The sequence below is a fragment of the Mesoplodon mirus genome, assembly GCF_964341445.2.
Source record: "Mesoplodon mirus genome assembly, chromosome: 12".
Taxonomy (NCBI): Eukaryota; Metazoa; Chordata; class Mammalia; order Artiodactyla; family Ziphiidae; genus Mesoplodon; species Mesoplodon mirus.
The window spans coordinates 61,190,019-61,202,113 of record NC_138988.1 but is presented as its reverse complement, the minus strand read 5'-3'; the positions used below and the strand labels follow the sequence as shown (position 1 = coordinate 61,202,113).

At 35.7% G+C, this 12,095-nt stretch overlaps 1 protein-coding gene across 1 annotated transcript in view; it reads left to right on the top strand.

Annotated features, from left to right (window-relative positions):
- Positions 1-12,095, top strand: part of KHDRBS2 (KH RNA binding domain containing, signal transduction associated 2) — a gene marked incomplete at its 3' end in the record, with an annotated part of 651,690 nt that overhangs the window by 90,638 nt on the left and 548,957 nt on the right. The window lies entirely within an intron of this gene.

The following is a 12,095-nucleotide window of genomic DNA, read 5'->3' as shown; positions in this document are numbered from 1 at the left end:
ACATTCTTTTGTCATTGTGATTGTTATCCTGCTTGGTAAAATGCAAGAGGACAAAGTAGATTATAGAATGACCAACATGGTTCCATCTTAACCCTGGGCCAGAGGGGCCATCCTCTGAGCACTTTGCTCTGTGAAAGTCCCCTGTGGTTCTCCTCTGGCTGTACCTCCCCCTGTGGCAAGGAGCCTCATAGGACAAAATTGTTGTGCCCATGTAGAGTTGATGCCCCCACACCCATTTTCTAGAACATATTCTAGACACACCTGAAACACCCAAATCCCTGCCCATTTGACCCTATACCCAGTTCTAGGGACTATTTAAATATATTTCTTGGGACTATCTTCCTGAGGGCAGACCTCATTGTTAGTGTATGAACATCTAGCCTGAAGGTTTCCAAGGAATGGTTACATTCAGGGGATGTATGGCTGGAGCTTGGTAGTGTGGGCTGGTTGTCTCTCTTCCCATAGACATACCACGCTACAGGGGTGCATACCTCGAGCCTAAAATATGTGTGCAGGGGATGTATGGTGGAGCTTGCTGGTGTGGGCTGAGTGTCCATCTTTCTTTCTTTTTTTTTTTTTTTTTTAGTGGTACACGGGCCTCTCACTGTTGTGGCCTCTCCCATTGCGGAGCACAGGCTCCAGATGCGCAGGCTCAGCGGCCATGGCTCACGGGCCTAGCCACTCCACGGCATGTGGGATCCTCCCGGACCAGGGCACGAACTCGTGTCCCCTGCATCGGCAGGCGGCCTCTCAACCACTGTGCCACCAGGAAAGCCCGAGTGTCCATCTTTCTAAGGACAGACCATAACACAGATGTGCCCACCCCAGACCTAAAGAATTCTAATATATGGCTCTGTGCAATTTGATCGTGTGGGATGGATGTCCACACAGATGTGGGCTTCACCTTGTGGTACTGGATAGAGCTGAGAGTAACCTGGCTCTTCCCATGCCATCTGTTCTTGCACAGAACTTGAAGGAGTCTGAGACATCTAAATTCCATCAGGTCTTTCACCTAAGTGTAAGTCTGCTGATTAGGAACTAATGAATACTAATACCAATATTAAGTTGGAAGGCTATTTGTCATTGCAGAAGAATAGAACTTACTTTATTTAACACTTTGTTAACTTGGTTTATAACTTTTAAATATTTAACCTTATGGTATAAGAGCTCCTATTTGCACAATTACTACAGGCCCTGCAAATGGTAAGAGTTGGTCTAGACAGACGTTCCAAGTTTCATTTTATGAAAACAATATTCACTTTTTATTAAAGACTTGAGTTCTTTTTATTTATATGATTATAGATCCTACATGGAGCTTTGAGGTCACTTGGTCCACTCCCCTACCTAGAATGGAAGATCACTTTGTAGAATCCATGACAGATGCTTATTCGATCTCTGTTTTAATATTTTTAGACACAGTCAGCTTAACAACATGCAAAACATTGTTCCCAATTATTTCATTAATTTAAATTAAAAATAATTTCTAATGTTCAGTCCTGTTCTCCCCCCCCCCCCAAATTTGTTCATATGAAATAGAGCTAAGTGGCTCTACTGTCCAGCCTAAACCAGGGAATCAGTGCTCAGGCACCCTTTTCTGTACTAAGACTTTCCTCTGGGGATGAGAATTCATGGATTTTTCTTAGTTGGACTGCACACACTTCATATATTTTTATACATGCCATTCATTTTTATATTCATTCAGTGAAGATTTATTGACTATCCATTGCCCAAGGGCTTATTTTCTTTCTTTAGCTCAGAAAAGATTTTCAGATTGCTGTCATTATTTCACAATAATAATTTCAATTTTACTAGGATAAAAATATAATCTGTGCTCTATAACAAAATATATTTATTTTTCTAGGGGAGAACTTTTGTTTGGTGACTAAGAAATTTCTGATTCAGTCTTCTTTCTTAAATTTGTTTTATTAAAAACGTTACTGATTTGGAAGAATAACGTAGTGATACTCTCTTCTAAAGAATTTGTGGTCGGAAACAAAGATTGGTAAAAGAATGTAAATATCAAAATGTAATTGATGTAGAAAATCCTGAGGCATGTACATGAAAATATTAGAACTAATAAAAAGATACAGCAAGGTTACAGGACACAAGATTATACAAAAATAAATTGTATTTCTGTTTCAGAGATGAATGATCCAAAATGAAATTAAGAAAATAATTCCATTTACAGTAGCATCAAAAAGAATAAATTATTTAGGATTGAGTTTAACAAAAGAAGTATAAGGAATGTATGAAATTACAAAGCATTCCTGAAAGACATTAAAGGAGACCTAAACAAAGGGAAATGCATTCAATGTCTGTGATTTGAAAGACTAAATATTATTAAGATGACAAAATTCCTTGACTGACATACAAATTCTTTGCAATTCCTATCAAAGTTCCAGCTGTTTTCTTTCATACACTGACAAACTAATCCAAAAATTCATATGGTAATCCAAGAGACCTAAATAGCCAAAATAGTCATGAAAAAGATGTACAAATTTGGAAAACACATACTTCCTGATTTCAAAATTTACTACAAACTGACATAATCAAGACAGCATAGTATTGACAGTGTGGTATTGACATAAGGATAGACAGATAAATCAATAGAATAGATTTGAAAGTGCAGAAATAGATCTTCACACTATAGATTCTTAAGAAGGGTGCTAAGAACATTCAGTGTGGAACAATAGTCCTTTTGATAAATGGTGGTGGGGCAAGTGGATATCTACATGCAGCAAAATGAAGTTGGACCCCTACCTCACACCATATACAGAAAATTAATTCAACATAGATGAGAGACCTAAATGTAAGAACTGAAATTGTAAAATTCTATGGGAATATATCTTTTTGACCATGAGTTAGGCAATTGTTTCTTAGATATGACATAAAAGTTAGGTGACCAAAAAAGGGAGAGAAAAATTGGACTACATAAAAATTAAAACTTCTGTGGTACAAATGATACCATCAAGGAAATTAAAAGAAAACATACAGAATAGGAGAAAATATTTTCAAATTACTGTGTGATAAGGGACTTGTATCCAAGAATGTAAGGAAATCTTACAACTCAAAATGAAAAGACTATTAATTTAATTAAAAATAGGCAATGGATTAGAGTATACATTTCTCCATAGAATATATGCAAATTACCAGTAATCACATTAAAAGATGTCAACATTGTTATTTATTAAAAGTGCAAATCAAAGTCAGAATGAGATACAACTTCATACACACTAAAATGGCTAAAATAAGAGAGACAATAACAAGTGTTGGATTTTAATATGATACAGTAACTTTGTAAAGCAGTTTGGCGATCGTTCAGAATGTTAAGCTATAGAAACTGTATGACTGAGTTAATCCCATACCTAGGAATCTATTCAAGAGAACTAAAAACAAATATCCACACAAAAACTGGTACACAAATGCTCAAAACAACACTAGGTATTTTATCAAAAATGTAGAAACAACCTAAATTCCCATCAGCTGATGAATGAGTAAAAAAAAAAAAAAAAAAAAAAAAAAAAAAAAAAAAAGATGTATACATACAGTAGACTATTATTTGGCCGTAAAAAGGATTGAAGTACCAATACATGCTACAACATGAATGAACCTCAAGAACGATATGCTAAGTGAAACAAGCGAGGCACAACAGGCCACATAGTGTATGATTCCATTTGTGTGGAAAGTTCAGAAGACACAAGTCCATAGAGATATAATTCTATAATTTATCATGACAAGCTATGCCGTTTGTGAGACCTATGGAATCAAGCCTACCTTAAGATGAAATTCAGGCTGAGTAGCAACCAGACACTGGCCCCTTTCTCTTAGGTCCAGGGATGGTTTCATTCCTCAAGGATTTACTGCTTTATTGGCAAGGAGAGGCAGAGGAAGGCAAACTGAAAGAAAAAAACTTTTCTCACTGCATCTAAAGAGACAGGCCTTTGTGTGCATTTGTTCAGCACCACGCCATGGTGATCAGAGGCCTTTCATAATATATGGCCAGTCTGTTTTATCAGAGCTGCATGGGGATAACTAAAAAGAGGAATAGGAAGAACAAATAGAAAGTAGAATGGATCCAAGAAGCTAAAAAAAAATCATCTTTAACTACTGTAGAAATTTTATTTTCTAATATAGCCCTTGATTATTTGCCCTTGATTCATTATAGGAGCTTCCCTCTTTATTAGTTGGGAAAAGATGACTGGGGTAAAGGGAAAAGGTTGGTAAATTTTTTCTAAAGATTGGAAATCACTACAAACACCAAGCCCATAAATTATATCCTAGCTAATTTCAAAACAATCCAACAAGGTAGGGGTTTATATATATATATATATATATATATATATATATATATATATATATATATATATATAATATACATATATATATATGCATATATGGAATCTCGGAATTTCTTCTATATACCAGTGTCATAATTGGGTACCATTTGCATATATTATTCATCAAGATCAATGCTTCTAAGGAAGATGGGTGCCCAGTATATTATTTGTGCCATTCATAAATACTGCAAATGTATTTTTTTTTTTTTTTTTTTTTTTTTTTGCGGTATGCGGGCCTCTCACTGTTGTGGCCTCTCCCGTTGCGGAGCACAGGCTCCGGACGCGCAGGCCCAGCGGCCATGGCTCACGGGCCCAGCCGCTCCGCGGCATATGGGATCCTCCCAGACCGGGGCACGAACCCGTATCCCCTGCATCGGCAGGCGGACTCCCAACCACTGCGCCACCAGGGAGGCCCCCATGCAAATGTATTTAATAAACTTGTGACTTTAGTTTACATAAGTATGGCTTATTGAAATATATAGGTAAGATATTAGGAATGGTATGAACAACAATAAAATAAATTATTCACTGTGATACTTGGAATTATAAGCCACTGGATAGTTAGCACTTGAGCACAGAGTGTTACTTCTTCTCCCTCCCAGTGACTTACACACAGTAAGACACTCTCTGTAACATTTGCTAAGTGATGAAAGTATTGGATGAAGAAACTGTGCCCTGGAGCACATGAATGTGAAGCAGGTCATACTCAGTTCTATTTAAATGCTTTTTTTCTGTTGACATGTAGGAATTTTTAACTCCAGTGAATAATAACCCACATTTATTCAATTCAGGAAAATTCAACACAAGGAGTGCCTGATGTAATTAGGCTTTTAAACATCTTGAAAATAAATGAAAACCAATTTAAGCACACCTGGGTGTAGTATTTCTGTAAAATTAGTCAAAATAGTGAATATATTCTGATTTAGATAATTATCACAGTAAAAGTAGGCTCAGAAAACATATTTTAATTTGAACCAAACAGTGCAGCTTGAGCAGCTGATTTTAAATGTGTTTTTTTCTTTTTATTAAGATGGTGTATCCCAAGATACCTTTGGCAAGAGTAAAGTCTCTCATTTTTTCCCACAAACATAGGACATACGTTCTACTCATGCTTTAGAAATATAGTTGAATATGAATATGAGAAAATCAGAAGTAAATTATTAATAACTTCAGACTGCTCCCATGTAACACTAGTAATTCACTGGAAAAAATCAAATATATTGAGTAAAACAGACCATCTTGAGGGCTTATTTTTCAATATTTTATAGGAAAAATTATATGCATTACATGTCAACTCAAAAGTTTCAGCCAACTTTCTAAACTACAACCAAAATTATAGCTAAACAGCAACATATAGTAACGAGATCATGTTTGGTTGTAGAGTGCTTAAAATATCACCTAATGTTTACTAAACAATAAGGGTGTAAAAAGTAGTTGTTTTGAATGCTCATCCCCTCTTTTAGATATCAGTCCCTTTTCCCTTAGGCTTTCAAAAATGTACATTCAAACATGAGATTAAAATGACTCCAGATTACAAAAATTATTGTATTGCATTTTGTGGAAATAAATATGAATTTTAAAATGTTGTGTTTTGTGGAAATAAATAAGAGTTTTCCCATGTAAGCAATGATCTAAAAATCATTGTATTGACAGTCACATATATTGTATGAAGTTTTTGACTTAAATACAAAGAGACATTTTTTCTAGAAAAAACTTATTTGGACAGTCTGATGAGTAGTTCGATTTTGAGTTTATAGTTGATCATTTATTGTAATGGGTGCTGGGAGTAAAAAAAATAATAATAAATGTGATATGGTCCCTGGCCTCAAGGAGGTCACAGTTTAATGGTGGAAAACAGTTGTAAATAGAACAGTACAAAGTGATTAAAAGTGCTGTATTTAAAAAGTACAAAGTGTTAAGGGAGACCCAGGATGAGATAGTCATACAAGATGAATGTTCAAGCTTTTACAGACAGGAGAGTAGCCCTTCACCAATCAGAGGACACAGGAGGGATCATGAGTGGCAAACTAAGGACTTTGGAAGCATGGTAAGGACGAGTCTGCTTAGGGTCTGAGCGAGGATGGAACACTGTGTGAGACAACACTAGACTGTGGCCAGAGACGAGAAAATGAATGGCTGATTGATTACTAGTGACAAGAAAAAAATTAAGAATTTAACCTTCAGGCAGCGAGAAGCAGGTACTTGTCAGTGCAGTGACACTCATTCATCCAACAAAGAAAATCTGAATGCTCAGTAGAGCCAGGGAATAAACACGACAAAAGTACCATACTGCTATACAAAAGGGGAATGTGTAATGCTCAGATCTGTGTTTTAAAAAGCTAGCCAGGGAAGGGATGTGGGAACAGATGTATATGTATGACTGATTCACTTTGTTATAAAGCAGAAACTAAAAAAAAAAAAAAAAAAAAAAAAAAACCTAGCCAGGATGTGAAAGATAAATCATGCATGGTCTTCAAGGAAACTAATTTAAAGTCTGCTGCCACAGGTGGAAGTGGATGGAAAGGGTCTGGAGTAGTGGAGAGCCCCTGAGTGGAGGCTGGGGTTGAGGGGCCCCAGTGGGACCAAGGGGACTCTGTGACTGTTGCCTGCACAGTGAGGAGGGCTAGGCAGCAGCTCATGGATAATGGCTAAGATCCATGTTCTTGTTCTCAGGTGACCAGAAAGAATAGGCTTTAGAGTTAAGGTGAATTCAGTTACAGTTTCAAGTGTCTTGGAAATTTAAGGTGGAAATGTCAAGTTAGAAGTTTGAGAACTCAGAAGGGTAGTTTGGGCTCAATGTCTGAAAAGGTGAAAGGTGGTCAATGCAGATGGTCGTCAATGCAGATGGTGATTTTTTGATGATGGTCATTCTGACCTGTGTGAGGTGACACTTCACTGTAGTTTTGATTTTCATTTCTCTAATAATTAGTGATGTTGAACATCTTTTCATATGCTCTTCATTTTTTTATTTCCTTTAAGTGTAAAGATTGTTTATTTGAGCTTTTTCTTGTTTTTTGAGGTAGGTCTGTATTGCTGTGAACTTTCCTCTTAGTACACCTTTTCTGTATTTCATAGATTTTTGGTATATCACATTTTCATTTTCATTTGTCTCCAGGTACTTTTTAATTTCTCCTTTGATTTCTTCATTGGCCCAGTAGTTGTACAGTAGCATGTTGTTCAGTCTCCACATATTTGTGATTCTTCCAGTTTTCTTCTTGTAGTTGAATTGTACTTTCATAGCATTTTCATTGGAAAACAAGTTTGATCTGATTTCAGTCCTCTTTAATTTACTGAGACTTGTTTTGAGTCCCAGCATATGGTCTATCCTTGAGAAAGTTTCATGTGTCCTTGACAAGAGTGTGTATTCTGCTGTACTTGGATGGAATGTGTTGTACAAATCTATCAAATCCATGTGGTCTAATGTTTCATCTAAGGTCACTCTTTCCTTGTTGACTTTCTGTCTGGATGATCTATCCATTGATGTAAGTGGATTGTTAAATTTCCTTACTATTATTGTGTTGCTGTCAATTTCTTCCTTTATGTCTGTTAATAATTGTTTATATATTTTGGTGCTCCTTTTTAGGTATATATATATATATATATATATATATATATATATATATATATATATATATAATGTCTTCTTAATGAATTGTCTAGAGTTTTAGTTTTGTAAGATGAAGAAATTATGGAGATCTGTTGCACAATAATGTGAATGTATTTATCACTACTGAGCTATACACTTAAAAATGATTAAAATGATAAATAATGTTATGCAGTTTTTACCATAATAAATAGAATACCTTCTTACTGTACCTTCCATCTGACTTAAACCAATGAGCAAAGTTGTGCAAGGTGCATACAGGCATACCAACATTTAACTCTGTTGTAATCTCCACATAATCCTATGGTGTACTGTGGTGATAGCCACTAAAAATAAGTTAATGAATGCTAAAATAAATCCTTGAATCTATCTACCTATCTAAGTATCTATCTATATCTTAACATATAAACGGTGAAAGAAAAACAAAAATATTAAAATCTTTGTAGTTCAACATTTTTTAACAAAATTAAACTTTCCTTTATGTATTATGTTTTTCCAATAATATGGAAGCCAAATTTAAATAGAGACTATAAAAAAGTAACTATATAAAAAGACTCAACATCTCTATAAAAAACTGATCAGTTATTCCTGGATGATAATCAGTGCCTTTCCATTTTTATGGATACCTATATTGTCTGAACATTCCACAATGAATATGCATTAATTATGAAGTAAAAAAGAATTACTTTAAAAATTTAAAGTAATTTTTAAATTTACAGAAGGAAAAGTGTGTATGCCTTATTTTCCATGGTTTTAAAACCAGGCAAGTTTGGTATATACCAGTTTGTGACTATACAGATGAGAAGTGGAATGACTGATCTATTAGTCATATTAATAGATACATCACGGAAGACAAGATAATTCCCTGAAACTATCAAAAGGACAAAATAAGTATAAATTTTTTTAAGGAAAACATAAAGATGGCCAAGAGGCACGTGAAAAGATGCTCAACATCATTAATTATTAGAGAAATTCAAATCAGAACTACAATGGCTTCACACTGGTCAGAATGGCCATCATCAAAATATCCACAAACAATAAATACTGGAGAGGATGTGGAGAAAAGGGAACCCTCTTGCACTGTTGGTGGGAATGTAAATTGATATAGCCAATATGGAGAACAGTATGGAGGTTCCTTAAAAAACTAAAAATAGAACTACCATATGACCCAGTAATCCCACTACTGGGCATATACCCTGATAAAACTATAATTCAAAAAGACACATGCACCCCAGTGCTCATTGCAGCACTATTTGCAGTAGGATATGGAAGCAACTTAAATGTCCATTGACAGATGAATGGATAAAGAAGATGTGGTACATATACACAATGAAAAATTACTCAGCCATTAAAAGGAAGAGAATTGGGTCATAAAATGAAGAGAATTGGGTCATTTGTAGAGATGTGGATGGACCTAGAGACTGTCATACAGAGTGAAGTAAGTCAGACACAAAAAGACAAATATTGTATATTAATGCATATATGTGGAATCTAGAAAAATGGCACAGATGAACATGTTTACAAAGCAGAAATAGAGACACAGACATAAAGAACAAACGTTTGGATTCCAAGGGGGGAAAGGGAGATGGGATGACTTGGGGGATTGGGATTGACATATATACACTACTATGTATAAAATAGATAACTAATGAGAACAATGCTGTATAGCATTGAACTCTACTCTATGTTCTGTGGTGACCTAAATGGGAAGGAAATCCAAAAAGGAGGGGATATATGTATGCACATAGCTGATTCACTTCACTATACAGCAGAAACTAACAAAATATTGTCAAGCAACTATACCCCAATTAAAAGGAAAAAAAAGAAAAGAAATTTTTAAAGGAAAGTATAGAAATTAACAGAAAAAGCAATGGAAATGGTATTTCATCCAGCTCCATTTCTTCATGGAAAAGTTGTTGGAATTAATCATCAAGTGATCAAATTTCAAATGTCTAAAAAAGCCTAAGTGGTAGTTTTGTAGAGAGCAAATAATGTCAGACAAATTTAATTTATATCTATGACAGAGTGACAAGGATAAACCAATAGGGATTGCATTGAATCTGTACATTGCCTTGGCTACTATATTCATTTTGACAATATTGATTCTTCCAATCCAAGAACATGGTATATCTTTTCATCTGTTTGTGTCGTCTTTTATTTCTTTCATCAGCATCTTATAGTTTTTGGAGTACAAGTCTTTTGTCTCATTAGTTAGGTTTATTCCTAGGTACATTTTGTTTTTGATTAGATGGTAAATGGAATTGTTTCTTGAATTTCTCTTTTTGATCTTTCATTGCTAGTGTATAGAAGTGCAAAATATTTCTGTGTATTAATTTTTTTTTTTTTTTCCGGTACGCGGGCCTCTCACTGTTGTGGCCTCTCCCGTTGCGGAGCACAGGCTCCGGATGCGCAGGCCCAGCGGCCATGGCTCACGGGCCCAGCCGCTCCGCGGCACATGGGATCTTCCCGGACCGGGGCACGAACCCGTTTCCCCTGCATCGGCAGGCGGACTCTCAACCACTGCGCCACCAGGGAAGCCCCTCTGTGTATTAATTTTGTATCCTGCAACTTTACCGAATTAATTGATGAGTTCTAGTAGTTTTCTGGCAGCATCTTTAGGATTTTCTATGTATAGTATCATGTCATCTGCAAACAGTGACAGTTTCACTTCGTCTTTTCCAATTTGGATTCTTTTTATTTCTTTTTCTTCTATTATTTCCATGGCTAGGATTTCCAAGACTATGTTGAATAAAAGTGGCAAGAGTGGACATCCTTGTCTTGTTCCTGATCCTAGAAGAACTGCTTTCAGCTTTTCACCACTGAGTATGATGTTAGCTATAGGCTTGTCATATATGGCCTTTATTATTTTGAGGTATGTTCCCTCTATAACTTTCTGGAGAGCTTTTATCATAAATGGGTGTTGATTTTTTTTTAAAAGTCTTGTCTGCATCTGTTGAAATGATCATATCGTTTTCATTCTTCAGCTTGTTGATGTGGTGTATCACACTGATTGATTTGTGGATACTGAAAAATTCTCACATCCCCAGGATAAATCACACTTGATCATAGTGTATGATCCTTTTAATGTTTTGTTGGATTCAGATTGCTAATATTTTGTTGAGGAATTTTCATGTTCATCAGTAGTATTGGCCTATAATTTTCTTTTTTTGTGGTATCTTTGTCTGGTTTTGGTACCAAGGTGATGGAGCTTGGGAGTGTTCCTTCCTCTGCAGTTTTTTTGGAATACTTTCAGAAGGATGGGTGTTAGCTCTTCTCTCAATATTTGATAGACTTCACCTGTGAAGCAATCTGGTCCTGGACTTTTGTTTGTTGAGAGTTTTTAATCACAAATTCAATTTCTTTTCATTTTTTCTATTTCTTCCTGATTCAGTCTTGGGAGATTGTGCCTTTCTAAGAATTTGTCCATTTCTTCCAGGTTGTCCATTTTATTAGCCTATCGTTGCTTGTAGCAGTCTCTTATGAACCTTTGCATTTCTGTGGCAAATAAATTAATTTTAAAAAGGAAGGAAGGATAAATAGTGTACATTTGCTTAAAAAATATTCAGGGCTTCCCTGGTGGCACAGTGGTTAAGAATCTGCCTGCCAATGCAGGGGACAGGGGTTCAAGCCCTCATGTGGGAAGACCCCACATGCCACAGAGCAACTAAGCCCATGCACCAGAACTACTGAGGCTGCACTCTAGAGCCCACAATCCACAACTACTGAACCTGTATGCCACAACTACTGAAGCCTGTGCACCTAGAGCCCATGCCCTGCAACAAGAGAAGCCCGTGCACCACAATGAAGAGTAACCCCCATTTGCCACAACTAGAGAAAGCCCGCGCACAGCAACAAAGACCCAATGCAGACAAAAATTAATAAATAAATAAAAAATATTCATTTTGGGAAGATTCTCATAAGGCTAAATTAGTATTTCCTCTTAAACATCTATATAGGTAATTTCATGTTGATGAATATGAATGATAGCATTTACAGATTTAATCCTTTATGTGACTTTTCTGTGACTCCCCTTTTTAACTGGATTTAAGTTTGTTAGAATATAAAATAGCATATTCTTTATCTCTACTACCCTGTTTTAGATAATGGATGATTTCTATTTTCAATTATTTTTCCTTAGGAACAATTCTGAATAA